Source organism: Bubalus kerabau, chromosome 12 (genome assembly GCF_029407905.1).
Source record: "Bubalus kerabau isolate K-KA32 ecotype Philippines breed swamp buffalo chromosome 12, PCC_UOA_SB_1v2, whole genome shotgun sequence".
Classification (NCBI taxonomy): domain Eukaryota; kingdom Metazoa; phylum Chordata; class Mammalia; order Artiodactyla; family Bovidae; genus Bubalus; species Bubalus kerabau.
Window position 1 is genome coordinate 11,209,865 of NC_073635.1, and position 10,817 is coordinate 11,220,681.

At 42.9% G+C, this 10,817-nt stretch overlaps 1 long non-coding RNA gene and 1 other non-coding gene across 3 annotated transcripts; one reads left to right on the top strand and one right to left on the bottom strand.

Moving 5' to 3' along the window:
• The first annotated feature begins 1,752 nt into the window (after positions 1–1,752).
• Positions 1,753–1,825, top strand: TRNAG-UCC (transfer RNA glycine (anticodon UCC)). The gene has a single exon. It is a non-coding gene; the product is annotated as a tRNA-Gly (tRNA).
• Positions 1,826–7,735: 5,910 nt separating this feature from the next.
• On the bottom strand, positions 7,736–10,390 carry LOC129624074 (uncharacterized). 2 transcript variants are annotated; one of them, XR_008700730.1, is made up of 3 exons: positions 10,189–10,390; positions 9,060–9,575; positions 7,736–8,318 (listed from the first exon to the last, which is right to left on the bottom strand). It is a non-coding gene; the product is annotated as an uncharacterized LOC129624074 (long non-coding RNA). The 2 variants fall into 2 exon arrangements; XR_008700729.1 differs by lacking the exon at positions 10,189–10,390 and adding an exon at positions 8,728–8,828 and having other exon boundaries at positions 9,060–9,116.
• Between the last annotated feature and the right edge of the window lie 427 nt (positions 10,391–10,817).

Below are 10,817 nucleotides of genomic sequence, written 5' to 3' on the forward strand. Positions count from 1 at the left end.
GAATTGCTTGCTGCAACCCAGATTCACTTCATGGTTTTACCTCATTACTAAGATGTAAAAACGAAAGTGGGGTGGGGAGTAGAATGCCTACCCTCGTCTCTACTCAGAATGAGTCTACTCATCTCTACTCTATAGGCGTGAGTCACCAATGCCTAGAATACTATCTGTGCATACAAAATGTTAACAGAGAAAAGCTTTAATTAATGAGGACCCAACTGTGGAATCAGTTAGCTAGTCTTTCTTCTCTCTTGACCTAAAGAATTATGAAATAGCAACAAAACAGACAGTCCTAACATAGAAGAGAACTAAAATAGAATTGTCCTAAAAGAGCCACCTTCTCAAGTAATGAGGTCCCTGTTGCTGGTTGTATTCAAGAAAAGGCTGGACAACCTACTGTAAGAGATGTTGTGAAGGAGATTAATGCATAGGCCAAGGGTTTGATGAAATCAGTGATTTTCAGACGTTTTAGCAGCAGAGCATAGAAGAAATAAAAGTCAGGTTGCTCAGGGTGAAGAAAGGTGGGAAGCCCTGATCCCTCCATGAAGGTGCTGAGGAGTCCCTGTGAAGTCTTCAGTTCAGTTCAATTCAGTCACTCAGTCATGTCCGACTCTTTGTGACCCCATGAATCGCAGCACGCCAGGCCTCCCTGTCCATCACCAACGCCCGGAGTTCACTCAGACTCATGTCCATCGAGTCGGTGATGCCATCCAGCCATCTCATCCTCTGTCGTCCCCTTCTCCTCCTGCCCCCAATCCCTCCCAGCATCAGAGTCTTTTCCAATGAGTCAACTCTTCGCATAAGGTGGCCAAAGTACTGGAGTTTCAGCTTTAGCATCATTCCTTCCAAAGAACATCCAGGGCTGATCTCCTTTAGAATGGACTCAGGAATTAAGCCAATGAGAAAAGCCAGCATTTGCACAGTATCTTGCAGTTTACAAAGTTTTCCTGTGCACGCAGGTTATCTTGCATGTATGTTACAGGTGAAGTTCGGACTAATATACCCTGAACTCTATGAGAGTATATATCTAATAGCCCAAATAAGGTGAGTATAAAATGATTAAATTGTAAACAGAGTGATACTGATGGGGTCAAGGGAGAAAGATCCTGGGGGTCTGGGGGGGTGGGGGCAGAGGAGTAGAGAACTGCAGGTTCACCTATTTATAATTAGAAGTTGCCCACTGCCTCCTTCAATAAACACTGTAATGGGTACTGACTCTGAGCTGGGCTCTAGTCTAGGTACTGAGACTGTGACAGTGATTAAGAATAAGACCCCTGCTCTCAAGAAGCTTACCTTTTTTCCAGAAAGAGGCAGACACGCAAACAATACTATGTACCAACAGTGACTGTGTGAATACTTTCAATTAGATAACTTAAAATAGGGTGGTGGTGGAAGGCTTCCTGGAGGAGGTGGAAGGCTTCCTGGAGGAGGTGGAAGGCTTCCTGGAGGAGGTGGTGGTTGAATAAAGAAGGAGTGCCAACCACACCAAGCTCTTAGGGAAACATATGCTGACGGAGTCAACAGTGGTGTGTGGCACAGGAAGATCTGCTTACCAAGCCCCGGTGAGGATTCCCACCACATGGAGAACAGCAGAGTTTAGAGATGCCAACCATCAGTGGTAGGTGCCCAGAGACCACAGCCCACTGCCTCTCCTACAGGTTCCAAGTCTCCAAGAAGAACTCAACATGCAAGACACTGGTTGGAACAGCACTCGCAGAAAAGAGAAGCAACGCAATAAAGCTGCATCTGGGGGCTTCCCAGGTGGTCCAGTGGTTAAGACTCTGCACTTCCAATGCAGGGGGTGCAGGTTCAATCCCTGGCTGGGGAACTAAGAACTCACACGCCCCAGGGTATGACCGAAAAACCAGAAAATGTAATTTAATTTTTAAAAAACGCATCTGAAGTGGGTGCCAGTCTTGGCCAGTGGGTCCCAGGCAAAGACTCTGTCCACTTTCCACAGAGGGAGGGGCCAGATATACTGATGGAACTGGCCAGGGGCCTTCTGAAGCACAGGCTTAAGTGATACAAGAAATTTCATCCCAGACCCAGAACGAGGGGAAAGACCCAGAAGAGAAAGAATAATCTGGAGCCAAGTGACAGCTTGGCACCCAGTTTCCAGGTAGGGGAAGGTTCCATGCCCTGGGCACTGATTGAGCAAGGCCCGTGGAAGGTACAAAGCTGTAAGGTGAGAATAACCACAGATTCCAGCATGCGAGGGAGACTGAACTCATTTAAACAAAGGGTAACATCCAGATTCGGGGCCTCAGTAACTAAGGAGATGATGGTTCCATTATTGAGATGGGAACAGTTAACAGGTTCAGTGGAGGGGGCATTAAGAATTCTATTTCAGAAATATGTTAGCTCAGATACCTATTAGGTACTCAGAAGCATAAAGGATGTAAGATTCTTTTTTTCTCTTCCAACCTACTTAGAGGCCATTTTCCAAAGGATGGCCTACGAAAGCCATTATTTTTTTGGATGAGGGATAAAACTAAGGATGTGTACACCACTCTGGTCCCACAGCTGAACTATCCCCAGAGTCACGGGCATGGACAGGGGATGCACTGGAGGCTCAGTAGAGGACTTGAGGTGGCTCAGTCCTCCTACAGCTGTTTGATTCTTCAAAGGTCCAGTTTCGGGGACCATGCTGATTCCAGGGCTGCTAAACCTCAGGCAGCCCCCTGCTTCAACCAAGAGGCAAAGCAGGCTCAAACAGCAGCCCTTGCTTTGTTCTTAGAGAAAAGCATCGTAAGCCCAGTGCATAAGACTCATCAGCCACATCCCTTCCCTTTGGTTCCCATGCCTAATCAAGCAGGGTGCCAGGCATCTGTTGTTTAGTTGCTAAGTCATGTCATACTCTTTGTGACCCCCCAGGGACCGTAGTCTACCAGGCTCCTCTGTCCACGGGATTGCCCAGGCAAAACTACTGGAGCAGGTTGCCATTTCCTTTTCCAGGAGATCTTCCCAACCCGGGATTTGAACCTGTGTCTCCTGTGTTGGCAGGCAGATTCTTTACTGCTGAGCCGCCAGGCAACCACGTGCCTAACCTTGAGATCATGTTGCAGAGATGCACACATATTAGTTAATATGTAAACTTGGACTCGCCATTTGGAACATGGAAAACTGCCTGTGAAATAGTCAAGGGATATGTTTTTCTGACTAAGAAAAAGTGTTCCTTGAGGTATTTGAAGTCAGATAAATACGTGGAGTTTTGCAGCATCCCCAGTTCCCCGCTCCCCATTCTCTTTATGCTTGTTTTCATGACGTGAGTCCATATGAATGAGGAGCCATGATACTGATAGAAGCAGATGATGAAGGAAGAGTGGTGCTTCCAAAGGGCATGACCTCCAGAAGCTCTGAATGAAATACAAGGAAGGAGATGAACATTGGGGAGCACGCATCTTTTTGAATATAGTTACCTCCAGACATACTGCCCAGGAATGGAACTGCGGGACCACATGGTAACTTTACTTTTAGTTTCTTAAGGAATCTCCACACTGTTCCCCATAATGGCTCTACCAATCCAGAGAAAACTGTAATTCAAAAAGACACATGCACCCCTATCTCCGTAGCAGCACTATTCACAAAAAACCAAGACATGGAAGCAACCTAAATGTTCATCAACAGAGGAGTGGATGAAAAAGATGTGGTACATATATATTATACAACAGAATATTACTCAGTCATAAAAAAGAATGAAGCAATGCCATTCACAGCAACATGGATGGACCTAGAGATTATTATACTACGTAAATAAGCCAGACAGAGGAAGACAAATATCATATGGTATTGCTTATATGTGGAATCCAAAAAAAACAAAAAAAGATACAAATGAACTTATTGACACAGCAGAATCTGACCCACAGACATAGAAAACAAATTTATTGTTACCAAAGGAGAAAGGGGAGGGAGGGATAAGTTAGGAGCTTGGGATTTACATATTTGCACTATTATATATAAAATAGATGACCACCAAGGACCTACTGTATAGCACAGGGAACTGTACTCAATGCTTTGTAATAAAACTATAAAGGAAAAGAATTTGAAAATGAATATACATAACTGAATCACTGCGCTATACACCTGAAACTAACACAGGATTGTAAATCAACTATACTTCAATTAAAAAAATATATATATATGAAGGAGGAAAGTACTGTGCTTACCCCATTCTAAGAGAATGAATTGACCAGCCTGTTGAAAGACATAAACCCTGACTCATGTGATAGTTCCAGACACGCATCTTTGTGGCTCCCTGTGGTTGATTTGAAGTTATTTATCAAACCACATCAGTCCAACTGCTGACCAGACTACTACTTTCAGCAGCAATATTTCAGATTTCTTTTCTGCTCTCTTAACAAGGCATAAGCTTCTTAAACTCCTAAGTGATCAGGTTTCTCATGACAGAGGATTATTAATTCTGATCCTTTTACAATTTGGAGCTTCAATGAAATCTTCCCATGCGTCACCTCTTTAACCCAGCACAGATTTGACACCTCTCAGATTAATTTTGGTGATGAATCCGATTTCAAAGAACATTCATCCAAAGTTGAACCCATGCACCTGCTAATGCGTTTCACTACTTTTACTAATAGCTTTAGAGAGCTTTTTAATTTATATTTCACTGTATATTAAGATATCCTCCTTCAGTTTGCCTGCCTCTCCATGAGAACATTTTTCATATTTCAGATTAGGACACCAAACACCAGAACTAAATGGATGAGATAATTTTAAATATTATGCAGATACCCACACAGGTCAGGTGTTTTAGTATTTTCTCATCTCTAATTTATTTCTGTACTTGTTGAATGTGGCTTCTCATGCGTCCTTTTAAGTATCCTCTTAATTTTAATGACATTTTTGAAAGTTGTTTGAGCATGTTCTGGGTGTAGACATTTTTATGAAATGGGACGAGGCCATGGGGGTAATGAAGTAGAAGCTATTCTGGCTTCGAGCTTTTAGCACAATCATAATGTGGCCATCAGTCTGTTCACGGATCTTGGGCAGATCACTTGACCTCTACGTCACATGGATCGAATGATGGTCATCTCATCACCATCCACCCAACTCTTCCAAGGCAGACCTCATCAGAGTCATCACGTAGTCTGTCCTCTTCCACGTCAATGAATGGAGCCAAGGGAAAGAGATGCTGGGAGGCTCTGGGGTGGGCAGGGGGCCGTTAAGGATGGGACACAGGAATATCAATACCCTACACAACTTCCGTCCAGGAGGAGGGGGTGTTTCCAGGAACTACTCTTTTGAGTCGCAGCACACACAGTCTTAAGTCCTCTCCCAGTTCTCCCGTCCCCATTGTTTTCCACCTTCAGCCCCATTACTTCACCCCGATGGTCCCTTTCCTGCTCAAGCCCAGATCACCCTGATGGCTGCCTCAGCTTCCCATTTGGTGTTCCTGCCGCAGTTCTCTTCTCCTAAAACAATTCTCTTCCCCCAGATCTGATCACCACCCACCTGCCAACAAAAAAAACCAACCCACCCTTAGTGATTTCCTTCCCCTACAGGAGTCAGTTCAGTTCAATAGTACTTTCTTGAATACTTCCCAAATACCGGGCAATCCTCAGCAACAGCATGAAAGACCTTCCAAACCTATCTGCTGGACTAAAGATGAGAACCAGATACACAGGCACAAAGCAGACACCCAAGAATCCATCTTCATTAATTTATATGCATTCAGGGATTGTTTTTTAATTGACAAAAAGGGAATGAAATGGTGCATGAAAAGATGTTCCACATCGCTAATTATTAGAGAAATGCAAATCAAAACTACAATGAGAGACCACCTCACACCAGCCAGAATGGTTATCACCAAAAAATCCACAAACCGTAAATGCTGGAAAGGGTGCGGAGAGAAGGGAACCCTCCTACACTGTTGGTGGGAATGCAAATTAGTAGAGTCACTACGGAGAATAGTATGAAAGTTCCTTAAAAATCTAAAAACAGAGCTACCATATGACCCTGCAATCCCACTCATGGGCATATAGCTGGAGAAAAACATGATCCAAAATAAGGCATGCACCACCGTTCACTGCGGCACTGTTTACAAGAGCCAAGACAGGGAAGTGCCCTACATGCCCATCGACCGAGGAATGGATAGAGAAATGTGGTACATATATACAATGGGATATTGCTCAGTCATTAAAAACGATGAAATAATGCCATTTGCAGCCACATTAGAGTGTCATACTGAGTGAAGTCAGTCAGACAGAGAAGGAGAAACCTATGACATCCTTTATATGTGGAATCTAAACAGAAATAATTCAAATGAACCTACTTACAAAACAGACTCACAGACTTAGATAATGAACTTATGGTTGCCGGTGAGGGGAAGGGACAGTTAGGGAGTCTGGGATGGACATGTACATGTACACACTGCTACATTTAAAAGGGATAACCAACAAGGACACTGCCGTATAGCACATGGAATTCTCTCCATGTTACCTGGCGTTCTGGATGGTGGAGGAGTTCGGGGGAAAATGGATACATATGTATGGCTGAGTCCCTTTGCTGTTCGCCTGAAACTACTATAGGATTGTTTGTTAATGGGCTATACCCCCAAAAGAATATAAAATGTTAAAAAAAAAATAATGACACCTGTGTAATAGTGTAAGAGATAAAGTCAGAGGACAGAATGAGATGGCAAACGCCTTCCCTTTATGCCTGGGGATGACTTGAAGCCCTAGTGAAGGAAGAGTTTAGGATAAAAGCTGATACGTGTTCAGGGAAGTCTACAAGATTCTGACTTGAGAACTACAGTCCTGTCTACAGGGCTAATAAGGCTCTAGAAACCTGAGCCTGGGTGTTCCTGATGGTGAAGCCCAAATGCTCAAACTCCATCCCAGCTGCTTTCTTTAAGATGCCTTCCATCTCCATCTGTCATGAATTCTATCACATTAAGAAATACCTATGAGATTTCTTTGGTGGTCCAAGGGTTAGGGCCCGGCACTTTTACTTCCATGGCTCAGGTTCAATCCTTGGTCAGGGAACTAAAATCCCTCAAGCCACATGGTGCAAAAAACAAAAAAGAAAGAAGTATCTATGGCCTCAAACATCAAGGGCCAGACCAGCTGTGAGCCACTTTTCTCCTCCCACAACTAAATAAGCGTGCAGAAAAAAGTACCCTAGTGCATTATGTCCGTAAATTAATATGAGGTTTGTGCCTCTGGAACATGAAGAACATATGAAACACTAATGTTTCCAATCTTCCCTTGAACGTGCAGTTTGGAACTGCACCTGCATTTCCAAAATGGGTCATTAACAAGGGAAGAGGTGGAAAAAAAACCCATGTATCCATCAAATAGATAAAGAAAACGCGGTGTACACACAAGATGGACTATTACTCAGCTTTAAAAAGCAACTCCTGTATTCTTGCCTGGAGAATCTCATAGACAGACGAGCCTGGTGGGCTTCAGTCCATGGGGTAGCAAAGAGCCGGATACAACCGAGTGACTAACACACTTTAAAAAGGAAAGACATTCTGGCACACGCTAGAGTGTGGATGAACCTTGAGAATGTGAGGCTGAGTGAAACAAGCCAGTCACAAAAAGACACGCCGCTTGGATGAGGCAGCTAGAATGGTTACATCCACAGGGGCAGAGAGTAGAGTGGTGGTTCCCAGGGGCTGGAGAGCTGCTGTTTAATGGAGACCAAGCTTCAGTTACTTACGACGCAGAGTTCTGGAGGCGGATGGTGGTGACGGCCGCACAGCATTGTGAATGTACTGAATACTGCTGAGCCATACACTTAAAAATGGTTAAAGGAATAAATGTGTATTTTACCACAATTAAAAATGTTTAAAGAAAAGCAAACAAATATACCAGTTCCCCAAAATAGAGAGGGATAAAAGTCACCTCCAAAATTCCAGTTATCATCCTCTATATATTTAACTGGCTTCCCTGGTGTCTCCGTGGTAAAGAATCTGCCTACCGATGCAGGAGATGCTGGTTCAGTCCCTGGGTCAGGAAGATCCCCTGGAGGAGGAAATGGCAACCTACTCAGGATTCTCGCCTGGAAAATCCCATGGACAGAGGAGCCTGGTGGACTACAGTCCACGGGGTCATAAAGAATTGGACACGACTTAGTGACTAAACAACAACATATTTAGCGGGAAACAGCTCTCACTTGACAGAGCGCTGAGAGCTTCGGTGAGGGGCAGGGGGTTTCGACCGAGGATAGGATTTTCAAAGAACGGATCTGGGCAGCTGCAACAGCAGCAGGAAGGCCTCAGGGAAGAAGGATGTGATTGTCCTAAGTTTTTCCGTTTGTTTTTAATTTAGAATTAATCCATTACCCTGGTACCTGCAATCCTAAAAAAAAAGAAGAAGAAAAAAAAAGTTATTTGTTTCAGGAACTAGGTTTTTTTTCCCCTACTTTTCTCTTTTTCTTGGTAAATAACTTGCTAGACCTGAGCAAGGCACTTAAGCTCTCTGGATCCCCATTTTTTTATGTAAAATAGGAGAGAAGAGGACGCGATGGCATTTAATTTTCCTCTGAGCCACAAAATCCTGATTCTATGACAAATTACCCCATTTCTACTCCCTCCCACCACACAAAATATAATTTAACTTATCTTTCTTCCTTTCAATATTTCAAATTTTCCTCGAGCAAATGATCTCATTAAATGGAAAATATTTTTCTACATCTTGAGAAGTCTAGCTCCTTTTTTTTTTTCTTTTTGGCCTAAGATGCTTTCTTTTCATTAATACAACCACATACTTTGTTTCAATTTCACTGATAAAGGAAAACACCGAATTATCTCCTTGTTCACATTCCTCTTCCTCAGAAGTCACCCACTACTTCATTACCCTGGAGACTTCCTTCAAGAAAAAAGCAGGAGTGTGATAAGATGAAAAGTTTTTCTTTCTAAATTCTTTTGTAACTTGAAAGGAAATAAATGGTACTAAGAAAGCCTTTCAACTTATGGCAGTCTCTGTTTTAAATATCTGGCAACAGAATAAAACTTTTTAAGACAAAGAAAAATGTAGTTCACCCTATAATACTGCAATATGACCTGGTAGGAGAATTGTTTTAGCTTCTCATTTTCTTACTTTTTCTCTGTCAAAAAAACATGGCGACCATAACCCAACTTGGTGTTGGCCTGCTCTGTCAGAACAGCCGTGTCTTGTTTATGTCTGATCTCTTTCCTGATTGATCAGGCAGCTCATTGATCAGGCAGCTGTCCTGACTGATTGGTACCCATGTCGTTAAAGATTTCATTATTCCCCTGCCTGTAGTTCAACTATGGATTCCATGCTATGGAATCCATGCTCAGTCACCTCAGTCGTGTTTGACTGTGACCCCATGCATTGCAGCCCCACCGGGCTCCTCTGTCCATAGGATTCTCCAAGCAAGACTACTGGAGTGGGTTGCCATGTCTTTCTCCAGGGGATCTTCCCGACCCAGGGATCGAGCCTGCATCTCTTATGTCTTCCTCATCGGCAGGCAGGTTCTTTACCATTGGCGCCACCTGGGAAGCCATGGAAGTACTACGGTTGCTGACTAGTTTGTTTGGAGCAAGTAACAGGATGATACATGATGAGTAAAGGGAATGAAGTCTTCTTCTTCTAAAAAGAGGGAGGCAGGAGGGGGTTAGTGCTGGCATACTTTGCTATTTTACGCTTGTCACATCCAAATACCAAGAATTCAATTTTGAAATTAACATGCTTTGTAAGCTAGAATGCATATGACTCTCCTCCTTAGACAAATAAACTGTATTAAACAATACATTGTTCTCATTCTGTTAATACTAGATTTGATTATATTTGAATGGGCACCACCTAGTTGTCAAAAAAAAAAAAAACACAAAAAACTGAACTGTGAAGTGTTAAGGATAGCATAAACCTCCCGTCTGTCACTGAGTTAAGTGTTTGTTCCTGATATTTAAATACAGGTTTTTTTCCTAGGGCATCAGTGAACTCTGTGGAGTCTGGAAGGAAGCAATTTATTACCTGAAAATCCAGATATATCCACTTTTCATGCATGAATACTTCACATTTAGAGAACAGTGTAGGTTGTTCATCAAAAGATTTGACCAATGTTACCCTCATTTTGTTAAAAGATTTCTCACAATTATATAACTCATTTATACATAAATAATATATATAACTTATGTTATATATTATATAGAACATATATAACAAATAATATAATATATATATATAACATAATATAATATACCATGTTCTCAAAAAGCATCCTCACGAGAGACTCAGACTTCTTGGACTACTATAGAGTAGCTTGTATCAGACTGACCTGCCTTCTAAGAACAAATATAAAATGAGTAAAATGCAAAAACATCTCTTTATAGGCATCAAAAGCATCTGGGAACAGCCAAAACAAGAACTTGGACAAAAGAAAAGTATAAGAAAGTAAGCCACACTCCTCCCAAAATATCTGCTCGTTCCTACACTTCCCATGACAAGAAGCCAAGCATAAAGTATTTAAATATGGCCCGGATGTCAATAAGGCTTGTGTGTGCTAAGTCGTTTCAAACCCACGGACTGCAGCCCGCCAGGCTCCTCTGTCCGGCTTCTCCAGGCAACAACACTAGGGGGCGCTGTCACATCCTCCTCCAGGGGATCTTCCCAACCCAGGGACTGAACCTGCGTGTCTTACATCTACTGCATTGGCAGGCGGGCTCTTTACACTGGGGCCACCTGGGGCCCTCAGGTGCGACCCCTGAGTATAGCTCCTCTCAATCTGAGGACCTGCAAATACAAATCATTAACCCCACATGCTCAACACGCCAGAGCACAATAACTGTGGTAACACCAGAGTACTACATCTGACAGACACTGCCACTCAAA